The 12,348-nt window shown below is 42.9% G+C and overlaps 1 pseudogene; it reads left to right on the top strand.

Annotated features, from left to right (window-relative positions):
• The window catches only part of LOC112919245 (growth factor receptor-bound protein 10-like), a 71,037-nt pseudogene extending 60,496 nt beyond the window's left edge, over positions 1-10,541 (top strand).
• The last annotated feature ends 1,807 nt before the right edge of the window (positions 10,542-12,348 follow it).

The following is a 12,348-nucleotide window of genomic DNA, read 5'->3' as shown; positions in this document are numbered from 1 at the left end:
GCAAAAGCTTTCTGACTTCAAATCACACACTTTCCCTGTAGGGACCCCACATCCTGAGGAATACGTGAGGAGTGGCGCGATTTCCCGCTGGCCTGAGACGTAGCCCCACTAGGGAAGATCAGATTTTACCTGACCCTGTTTGTATCACGATTAGCCATAGCAGAAGATCCTTGAGACTTGGTATTCCAAAAAATCCATTAAACATGAACAGAACCAGCCATCAAGAGTTTGTTTTTTGCCTTTGCATCTACTGGAGACACATACTGGAAGAAGAAAATGTGCCATCCAGGCAATTTTCCTCTTTGCCAGAGGCATGTATACCCCCTGAGAGAAGACATTGTCATTTCTATAATACTGGAACGGTTAATATTTATGCTTAGTTGTCTGCTACTATCCACCCCAGGACAACTTGAACTAATTTTCAGAGTATAACTAGCAACATGCTTTGTAAAAACAAAAGAAGAAATGCATGTAACCAAGCTGTTTTTGATTTGGCCTCTGTAAACTTCTCTTCCATTAACTCCCTTCAATAATCCAACAATAATTTCTCTTATGTTCCTTAAATTAAACACTCACATGAAATAGACTTGTTTATCACTTTGTGACCAGCTTATACAATCTTTTTTTATTGAAATAAATTTGACATATAATATTGTGTAAATTTAAAACATATAACACATTAGGGAGCCTGGGTGGCTCAGTTGGTTAGGCATCCAAATCTTGGTTTGGGCTCAGGTCATGATCTCAGGGTCAATCGAGCCCCACAATTGAACTTACTTAGGATTCTCTCTCTCCCTCTCCCTCTGCCCCAACTTGCCACCCCCAACCTGCTCACGCTTTGTCTCTCTCCGGAAAAAATATAACATGTTAATTTGATACATATTGTAATACAATTGCCATTGTAAAGATAATTAGCGCCTTTATTATATTATGTAATTAGCATTTCTTTTACATGGTTGCAATAATTAAGCTCTGGATTCTGAGCAAATCTGATGATATTCTGGTCTATATTCCCTAAACCATGCATTAGGTCCCTAGGATTTATTCACTACTCACTGCAAGTTTGTCTCTTGAAACAACATCTGTCCTATCCCGCCACCTACCAGCCCCTAGTAACTACCACTTTACCCTTTGTTTTAATATGTTTGGCTTTTTTAGATTCTACATGTAAGTGACATCATGCAGTATTCATCTTTTCCTGCGTCAAGATTGTCACAAATGACAGGACGTCCTTCTTTCTCATGGCTGGACAATATTCCTCTCTCTATATAACAATATTCCATAATATATATAAAATCTTCTTTATCCATTCATCTGTTGATGGGCACTTATGTTGTTTCCATATCTTGACTATTGTGAATAATGTTGCAATAAACATATACCCAGAAGCATAACTGCTGGAATATGGCAGATTTAGTTTTAATTTTTAAAGATTAGATTTTTTATTTTTTTATTGTCTATAAAAAAATCATGAAAGAGCAACATGGATACTTAATAGGCAACAGACATATATTAAAATACTATGTAATGATCATTGTCTAAGCACTATTGAGAGGACTGCAAGGAAGGTCCAAGGGATAAAATGACACACACATACACACTCATCATCATCATCATCATCATCATCATCATCTTTAGACCAAAGGACTTTGCCATCTGATGGGATGGGTGAAATTCTCCTACAAGCTGAGACAGATATGCAAAGAAATCACCAATTTGCAGAACACCACAAGCATTGTTATAACTGCCGATTTTTGCAATTCACATAAAAGACAGTACTATCTATTTTATATAAAGACATGTATACAGGGATCCCTGGGTGGCGCAGCGGTTTGGCGCCTGCCTTTGGCCCAGGGCGCGATCCTGGAGACCCGGGATCGAATCCCACATCGGGCTCCCGGTGCATGGAGCCTGCTTCTCCCTCTGCCTGTGTCTCTGCCTCTCTCTCTCTCTGTGACTATCATAAATAAATAAAAATTAAAAAAAAAAAAAGACATGTATACACATATACATGGAAATGGCCTGGTATAATATTTCCCACTCTGAGAATAGGGATTCCATCTAAGGAGTGTAGGAGGAGGAACTGAAGACAATGGTCAAAGGAGGATTTACCTTCACCTGTAATGCTCCAACTTTTATAAGATGAATATATTTTTGCACATGTTATGTATTTTTCAAAGTCTTTACAATAACACAAATAGTATTATATACAAAGTTGTACTAGCATGGATGAAGGAAATGTTAAATGTGCCAGTGTAATCATGAAAGCCATCTTAGAGGAGGTACCACCTGAATTTAGTCTCAGGGATAAATAGGAATACTCTGAGTAGAAATATGAGAGTGGTGCATATCAAGAGAAAAGCAACAGAGTATGAGAAAACAAAGAAATAGGACAAAATATGGTGAGACCTGGAGAGGGAACAGTCATAGAAAAGGGTTCCTGTGTTTCTAACAGGCTTGCTTCCAAGACTAAAGAGTTTAGAATCAGGGTTATCAACTTTTAACCCATGGCCCCTTAGATAAACAGAAACATCTTCTGCCTGCCTTTAATGTTAATTGAGTTTTATTTATTTATTTATCTATTTATTTGGAAAGAAAGAGAGAGAGAGAGGGAGAGAGAAGAGCATGAGCAAGAGAGTGAGCACAGGGGGAGGGGCAGAGGGAGAAAATCTCAGACTCCTCGCTGAGCAGAGTCTGACTCGGGGCTCCATCTCATGACCATGCGACCATGACCTGAACCAAAATCAAGAGTTGAACGCTTAACTGACTGAGCTGCCCCAGGCACCCCTGAAATTTCAAAAATAAATTAAATATTGAAACTAAAAATAAAACAAAGGAATAACTTTAGAATTATATCCATAAACATACACACAACACACGCACAATTTAGTCATATGATCTGGCTACAAGTTTTATATTCTGTGGGTCATGAAAGAGAGAAAACACAGCTCATGTTCAATATCGATGCAGTTATAGACAACAATACACATAAGGCAAGTACTTCTCCATCACATACAGATTAAAAGATGAGAGCATGTCCAAAGCCAGCAAGGGAGCATCAATTTGCCTCGTGATCAAATCCTAAAAGCTACTTTCTAGAAGTTAATTATGCCAAATCTGTCAAATGTTAACTTTAAAAACTAAAACTTTTCTGGATCATTTGATGAAACTGAACATCTCCGAGGAGGGTTTTGTGCAAGCTCCCTTCTATGCCAGGGCATAGGAGGCCATGCACTCATTCTCCAGATTGGTTCTTCCCCAGATAAGGTGTGCTTTCCTTCCTTTCAATCACTATCAAGACCAGGGCCCTTTGAGATCTTCATTAAAAGGATGAGGCATTCAGTGCCACAATGTCTCATATCTGTGGCTGGAACTTATTTACAGATGCTGTAGGTTTTTTCCTCAGTTGCAAGTTCAACATTTTTGAAGTTCAGTTATTTGCCAAATATGCTAAGCTCTCTTGAAAATTACCATTTTTGGAAGATTGAAGCATTTAGTGTTTTTCCCTGGTGTTCCAAAACCAGAGCAACTTCAGGTTATAGATCTGGACAAGCATATTTCCCTTTGACAAGATTGCAACATGTTTTCTGTAGCCTAATTACAATAATTTATAAGCAGCCAATTTCAGGTCTCTTGAGCCAACCTTTGTGGTACATCCAATTAAGTCTTTTTTTTTTCTTTTTAACATTGGATGTTTACTAAAGAAAAGAAGTCAGTCCATTGGATGAATGGACAAAAAAGAAAGATTTTGGAATGATGCCTATCACCTGGCACCATCTGATCCATGCTCGGGGTGCTCATAAGCCTGGGGTGGGCACTACTTTGGGGGGAATCCATGTTAATGGCTCCTCCTGGACCTAAGACCCAACTGTTTGAGCAACATCTTATCAAGCACAAGCAAATCTTGTGGGGGGTGTATCCCAATACATCATGCTAATGGGAAAAGTTGTCATATCAACCACAGTGGAATGTGGCAAAGCTATATATTTTTTTAATAGTGCCTACTCTTGCCTTAAAAAAAAGCAAAACCAGATTCTCACTGAACCATTAAAGTTGCCAGGAAGGGAGCACTGAGAGACTCAGTTGGTTAGTGGCTGACTCTTGATTCTGGCTCAGGTCATGATCTCAGGGTCCTGGGACAGAACCCACATCAGGCTCTGTGCCTAGCAAGGAGCCTGCTTGAGATTCTCTCACTCCCTCTGCCCCTCTCTCTACTGTCTCTCACTCTCTCTCCTTCTAAAAATAATAAATCTTTTTTTTTCAAAGCTTCCAGAAAGAGGGTACAGATTGCATTGATGATTTTCTTCTAAGACCCTAATAGAGTACAGAGTTCTAAGGATCATTGGATGAACTATGATCTTTCTTAGTAGTCTTCTTACAAAGTTATCTTTTGATTTGTAATACATTAGGACAAAATATATTCACTACATCAACTCTAAAAATAAGTAAGCCCTTGGTTTCATCTTTTTCCCCTCCCTTGAGTAATGAAAGCATCTTCAAAAGAAATTCCCAAACACAGGGGGAAAATGGGAAAATAGCTTTGTTTTTTTAAAACTTCAAGTCCAATGAAAAGATACTGTAATCTGAATCTCAAAAATTCTGATAGACTTTCAAATGATGTCACTGTGGAAAATAAGCAAATTCTAGTGTTTACAATCTTCACACTGCAACGTGAACAATCTGCTATTCAACATTGGTTGGTAAGTAACCACATTAATAGCAAGAACGAAGTCTTCCCTTGGATCACAGGGCGGGGTTTTCAAAGTTAATATTTGCTTGTGAACAATCTAATGCATTCCAGAGAGAAGAGCGTGTGTCTCTTCTTGATCTTCCCACCGAAAATCTCTATTACAACACCAGCATCGCTGGCACTTCATCAGTTAATGCTTCAATCATTTTTCCCCAGATTATTTCATTATATCAAAAAATTTTATTCACTGGCAATGGCTATCATAAGCTTTACTGTAATCCTCAGGGCTTGAGACAAATTTGGATTTTTTTTTCCATAGGACTTTTTTAGCCACATATGTATAAATTAGAAGTTGGAAAAAAATTTTTTGCTGTAAAATTCATTGCAATGAATAGCATAAGAGTAATGACATCATTCTTGGCACATTTTACAGTTTGACACACTAAATTATTTTTTTTGACACACTAAATTATTAATTCAATCCTTGACTACTATGACAGTTGATTTCATGTGTCAACTTAACTGGGCCATGGTACCCAGATATTTGTCAAACATTATCTTAGATATTTCTATGAAGGCACTTCTTTAGATGACATTAACATTTAAATCAGTAGACTTGGATTAAAGCAGATTGCCTCCACAATGTGGGTGGGCCTCACCCAATCAGTTGAAGACCTTAATAGTACAAAGACTGACCTCTCTCTAAGAAGAAAGAATTCTGCCTTCAGATCCACATGGCAGCATCAGCTCTCCCCTGGTTGTTCAGCCTGCTGGCCTACACTGTAGAATTAGGACTTGCTGCTTCCACACTCATGTGAGCCAATATTTTTTATATGTTCATGTTTGATGCATAAGAAATGTATATATAGGGGGATCCCTAGGTGGCTCAGTGGTTTAGCACCTGCCTTTGGCCCAGGGTGTGATCCTGGAGTCCCGGGTTCGAGTCCCACATCGGGCTCTCTGCATGGGTCCTGCTTCTCCCTCTGCCTGTGTCTCTGTCTCTCTCTTTCTCTCTGTGTCTCTCATGAATGAATAAATAAAATCTTTAAAAAGAAAAAAAAGACATGTATACACAGGGATGCCCAGGTGGCTCAGTAGTTAACCATCTGCCCTCAGCTCAGGGTGTGACCCTGGTGTCCTGGGATTGAGTCCTGGATCAGGCTCCCTGCATGGAGCCTGCTTCTCCCTCTGCCTGTGTCTCTGCCTCTGTGTGTGTGTGTGTCTCTCATGAATAAATAAAAAATAAAACCTTAAAAAAGTAAAAAGAAATGAAGAAATGTATACACACTCACACACATACAAACACACACACGCTATTGATTCTGTTTCTCTGGAGAACCCTAATACAACTATACATCTAAACAAATTCATAGGGATCCCTGGGTGGTGCAGCGGTTTGGCACCTGCCTTTGGCCCGGGTCGCGATCCTGGAGACCCGAGATTGAATCCCACGTCGGGGTCCCTGTGTGGAACCTGCTTCTCCCTCTGTCTGTGTCTCTGCCTCTCTGTCTCTCTCTGTGTGACTATCATGAATAAATAAATAAAATCTTTTAAAAAAAAATAAACAAATTCGTATTAAATTTCTTCCTCATTCCAGGTACAGTTTGTAAGCCCTTGTAATGAACTTTTCCATCAGGTTTCCTCAAAGATAAGACATTTAAAAAATATCTATTTTTAATTGGAACTGTAAGTTCTCAGATTTTAACTTTTTCTTACATAAAATCTGCATGAGGATGACTTGAATTTTTTCAAAGTAGTCGAGAGGGGCCATGTGAAATTCTTGCTCAGAACTTTTAGACATGAAATACTCTGTCCCCATCTACAGTTCCACTCTTTTCAATATATGTGAATCAATCCTAGATATAAGCCTTGTAAATTTTTCGATTTTATATTTCCATCATTAGCTACCTCAAAGAAGAGGAAAACAAAGAGTACTGACCCATCATTCTTGCAGAGAAAGAAACGATGCTGGTTGCTTTTGATAGAAAGCAGATAGAAGTCTTCCAAGCATGTGTTCTTTCATGAATGATGAAAAAGAAACTTTGTGTTTATTTTCAGTATGAACCTATATTCAGTCTATCACTAGTCAGTAATTGGTGATGCCCACAATAAATTATTTTACATTGATAGTCTTTTGATACTTGGCTGATAAAGCCAATATTAAAACTAACTCCTAAAAAAATAAAATAAATAAATAAAAATTAAAAAAAAAACTAACTCCTGCTGAAGACAAAATAAGAGACAGAATGCTTCTAGGGGTTCAAAAATGGCTTTTATGTACTAAATTATAGTATAAAAACTATTTGATTTTAACAAGAGTAATCAAAAACTTGATTAATGGTGGCTATGTGCATAAGCGTATTTATGATTTACTAAAAAGTAGTCATTTGAGAGGTAATCACAGAGTTGTTTCAATGGTTCAAGAAGGCCATTAAGCCCAAACTCCCTCAACCTCGTTTCAGGGTCTTGGCCTTGTCCTCAGGCTTAAATCTTCATTGTCACAAGATGGCTGCCACAGCGCAGGCATCATGCCAAACACAGAAAGCAAGGGACAGCAAAAATAAGATCTCATTACAGATCTCTCGCTTATCAAGGAGGAAAATTTTCCCACAGAAGCCTATCAGACTTCCTGTCATAGGTTATGTCCTAGAACTGGGTCTCATGGCCCCTTACAACATTCACCTTCAAAGAAACACAGATTTGGGGCACCTGGGTGGCTCAATCGGTTAACCATTTGCCTTTAGCTCCGGTCATGTTCTCAGCCCACGTTGGGCTCCCCGCTCAGTAGAGGAGTCTCCTTCTTCCTCTGCCCTCTCCCCTGCTCATGCGTGCTCTCTCTCTCTCTCTCTCTCTCAAATAAATAAATAAAGTCTTTTTAAAAAAGAACACAGAATTGCTATGATTCTGAGACCAACTATGATTTGTCCACCAAAACTAAATACTTTGCCATCTATACAAAACTGTAACTTTTGTTAGCCAGAATGAATAGAAGCATAAACACTGAATGAGCGGCCCTAGGCCAACAGTATCTGTCCACCTAAATCACATGAGAATATTATCTATAATTAACAAATATGCCACACTTTTCATAATAGTGGGATTTACATAAAATGCTTTATTATTCCATAGTCAGCATAGTTCCACTTGCCAAGAAATTTTTGCCAAGGGTTACTTTTCCATTTTAATTTAACATTTATTATTTTATTTTATTTACATTATGAAATAATGTAAGCTTTTCCACGTACCCAAGTACATTTGCATTCCAAATACAAACTTATTCTAATTGAGTGAAATTTCTCAAACCACCTCACACTTTTATTCAGACTTGTTTTCTTCATACCAGGAAAAGAATCTTTGTTTGTTTGTTGGTTTGTTGGTTTGTTTGTTTTGGGGGTGGTGGGGAGGGATAGATGGAGAGGGAGAGAAAGAGAATCTTGAGCAGGCTCCACACCCATCACAACCCTGAGATCATGACCTGAGCCAAAATCAAGAGTCAGATGCTGAACTGACTGAGCCCCCCAAGTGCCCCAAGAATCATTAGTTTAGACTGTATCCTGTTATAAATGTATCCTACCTACTGGTGTTAAGTGGGAAACAGCAAGGGTTGAATGACAGATGTGTAGGGCAAACAGAGACTGGAGGCCAGTTAGGAAAGGAGTAAAATCTTCCATCAAGGTATAGATGTGAGAAAGGACGTAGCACTGTCACGGTCCACAGGAGCTGTCATTCCTGAAAGCATTTGAAGCAGGAGACCAAACACTCCCAAGCAAGTAAAGAGCTAAAAGTGATCGCCAAGTTAATAATAATGATCCACATTCTGCTAATTTCAAGGTCCGAAAAACTTAGAGAACATCCTAATAATGCACAGTTGTGGATGCTTACCCTAGCTCATTTACCTTCTGGAATATTAAATGATAATTCAGTACAGCTGCACACAGAACATCTAAAGCAAAAGTTACTGAGAATGAAGCTTTACAATGGCCTCGTAGTGATATGCCTGCTCATGATATGCCCCACTTACCAGTCAATATACTATCAAGAGAAAATCTGAATTGCTTGGGTAAACAAGACATTTATACGCCATTTGCAGGATTCTGATACAATTTCTTCTAAATACAGAGAAAATAATGCTTCGGCTTTAAACTTAATCAGTGATCTATACCCAATTTGTTCTCAGAATTGTCATCTCCTTAGACATTGATATGAGGAACCTAGCTCAGAAACATGGTGTCTGTAACCTACAGCAATGTGGTCGGCTACCTCACCCTACCTCATTCCACCCTCATAATGACAGTATGGTGGTGCTATTATCTCAGGCAGTCAAAGTTATGTGCCTCTTAATTTTCTAAAGCTGATCTGTGACTGCAACATTTCACAGACAGCAATACAGAAAGTACAGGATATTGAGCCCTGCCTATGGGCTCTTCCATAAATTGGGGTGTTCAAGGACAGATACATCCAGCCTTGGCAACTGGAGTTTGGGGGAAGAATTCCAGCATGTCTCCAATTATTTGAAAATAAAATACTCCCAAATAATGAGAGAAGAGTGAGTCCCAGCCTAAAAGCTCTACCTTGGACAAATGCTTTTGAGACATAATTCAGGCCATAATGTGCTCTTTAGCATATAATTCAACTTCAGATTTGAGAGGGGGATTCCCTTTTACATGGATGTACTGAGCAAAAGGCTAACCCAACCCACACTCTCAGTCATTTGAAAACATGAAATCCCAAGGGGCCAAATCTGCCCTCTCCTCCTTCCCTCGCACCAGTTAAACCGGGCGCCTCACGAATATCTCTACCCAGCCCAGATCTCTCTCCCAAGGTCAGACAAATGTTACACTGTTCACAGGACAGTGTGTTTCCAAAATCAAACTTAAGATCTTTCCCCAGCCTCATCTTGTCCCAGTGCTTCCCACTCCATAAGTGCCATGAGTGCCAACCCCTGAAATCCAGGGGGTTTTGCACGTGAAGGAGCTGGGGAGGAAGTCGTGGAGAAAGCTGTACGTGTGTTTGCGGAGATCGGGCCTTCATTGCCCCACGAAGGGAGCGTCAAAGGAGCCCAGGCACCTGCAGCTGCTGGCGGGCTTGGAAGAGAGCAGCGTCTTCTCCCGGACCGCCCAGGAGGCAGTAGGCGCGCGCACAGCCCAGGGCTTCTGCGTAAAGCCAAAGGAAGTCAGGAAGGAGACGGAAGAGCTGCGGCTGCTGCGTGCCGAAGACAGCAGGGGAGGACGTGCTGGATGACGGCGTGCAGGCTGCTCACGGGCCAAGGGCCGGCTGCTGCTGTACCGGCGCCACCGGACCCCCGCAGAGGAAGGCCTTGCCCCGTCCTTCTCCACGCCCGCGCGCAGCGTGTCGGAGACTCCCTCGTGGCCTTGGATTTTTCTGGGCAAACGGGAGGAGTGATAGAGAACCCGGCAGAAGCCCAGGGCGCGGCCCTGGAGGAAGGCCACGCGTGAGGAAACAAGCAGCCGGGTGGACATCCGAGGCAGCCAAAGTCCCCTGCCGCCGTCCGCCCTGCGTGCAGTGAGCCACGACGCAGCGCCGGTTTCAGGGCAGCATCTCCAGGGAGGAGTCGCACCGCATCAAGCGGCAGGGCCTGGGGGACGGGCTTCTCCTCCTCCGAGACAGCCAGAGCAATCCAAAGGCCTTTGTGCTCACGCTGTGTCATCATCAGAAAATTAAAAATTTCCAGATCTCACCTTGCGAGGACGACGGGCAGATGTTCTTCAGCCTTGACGACGGCAACACCAAAATCTCGGACCTGATCCAGCTCGTTGACTTTTACCAGCTCAACAAGGGAGTCCTGCCCTGCAAGCTCAAGCACCACTGCATCCTCCGCGTGGCCTTATGACCCACGGGCCGGGGCCGCCGCCGCCGCCGGAGGAAGCTGACACTGGAGCGGGAGGGGCGGGCGCGGGGCCCGGGGGCCGGGGGGCGGAGGGGGGGAGTGCCCGGCCTGGGGTCCCTCCCGCCGCGCTCCAGGGACTCGCCGCCCCGCCGCCCACCCCCCCTCCCGCCCCGCCCCGCCGGGAGGCGAACCAGCGAACCCGCGACGACCACGGTCGCCTTGGCCGGGCCGCGAGGGCCGAGAGCCAGAGACGAGGGATTGGAAACGAACTCTTCCCTGGAATAATCTTGACGATTAAAACTGATATGTTTAAAAGAAAAAAAAAAAAAAGGTAGCCCATCTGGACACCCAGGGGTCATCTGGTGCCTCAGGTTACACATCCCAGCTATTACCAGTCCTGTTTTGTCTCTCAAATGACTCTCAGATCTGCCCTCTTCTCCATGGTGGTCTGACCTAAGGTCATCCTTCTCCTGCAACCTGCAGGCACTGCCTTGCGCATCAGCCAACAGTGCAGCCCTGCTTCCATCTACTCTCCCCAACAGAGCCAGAGCGCTCTTTACAAATTCAAATGGGACTTTACTACCCCATCCCATCCCACCTCTTTCCGGCCAAAAACCCAATAGTGGATTGCTATTGCTCTTGGGATCAGGACAAAACTGCTTCCTGTGGTCTACACTGCCCTCAATGTCCTTGCCCACCACCCTCACCCACCCCAGTTTACATCAGGCATCTCTCCTCTTTCTCTCTCCACATTTGCCAACCCTTTTTAACCTACCATGCTCCCCAACCCGCAAAACTTTAGACATCCTTTGTCTCCCCTCTGACACACGTTAACCCCCTCTTCACCTGGCTAACTCTGCCTGAGCTCCTGTTCTCCAGGAAGCCAGGTCCGAGGCAATGACTACATAAATGCTGATGCTGTATTTAAGGAGATGCAAGTCCATGGTAGGAGGGAAGGCAAAGAAGCAATGCAATGTGGCATATTACCATCCTGGCTGCAGCTTCACGAGGAGGGTCCTTTGTGTGGGGGGGAGGTGCACCCATCTGGCCACAAGGGGCCTCTCAGGCAGGCAGTTCAAGACCTCCTGTCTGAGAAGAGTCCCTCAGAGGGATGGAGTGGGGAGAACCATTCTGCCCAGGTCTCTCACCAAGGTCTTTTCCTCTCATTAGCCAAAATTCTTTCCATGGGGAGTGAGCTCACTCAGGGCTCCAGGTTGTAGCTCCAATTTTATTCGTTGAGAAGACAGACCTCAACCCATTATGCATTGCTTTATCAAGTTCTTTTTTTTTTAATATTTTATTGAATCATGAGAGACACACACAGAGAGAGAAGCAGAGACACAGGCAAAGGGAGAAGCAGGCTCCATGCAGGGAGCCTGATGTGGGACTGGATCCCTGGTCTCCAGGATCACGCACCGGGGCTGAAGGCAGCGCTAAACTGCTGAGCCACCCAGGCTGCCCGCTTTATCAAGTTCTAAACTGACTAGGGAAAAACAGACTCAGGGTTGCTGAGTGTAGGAGGCTGCAAGGGGAGCAGAGTCTGGCCAAAAGCAAAGGCTGCTCACCCTATGGCAGCAAGTACATCACCCCAATGTGGCAATATCCTGGGCTATCAAACCAACGGTGGGACACACCCAAGATGTGGCTGTGTCTCTTACAACCCTAATAATGGTATTTACAAGTTTTAATGACCCAGAAAATTTGCCAATTATACAAAACTAAGGGAAAGTAGTCTAAAAAACTGTGTATAAACTTTGTTCCTATGACACTCCTTGGTTCTGTAGGAATTTTTTTCCAAGAGTATATATTG

The sequence above is a fragment of the Vulpes vulpes genome, chromosome 5 (genome assembly GCF_048418805.1).
Source record: "Vulpes vulpes isolate BD-2025 chromosome 5, VulVul3, whole genome shotgun sequence".
Taxonomy (NCBI): domain Eukaryota; kingdom Metazoa; phylum Chordata; class Mammalia; order Carnivora; family Canidae; genus Vulpes; species Vulpes vulpes.
The sequence above is the reverse complement of the archived record's forward strand: the minus strand, read 5'-3'. Positions and strand labels throughout refer to the sequence as shown.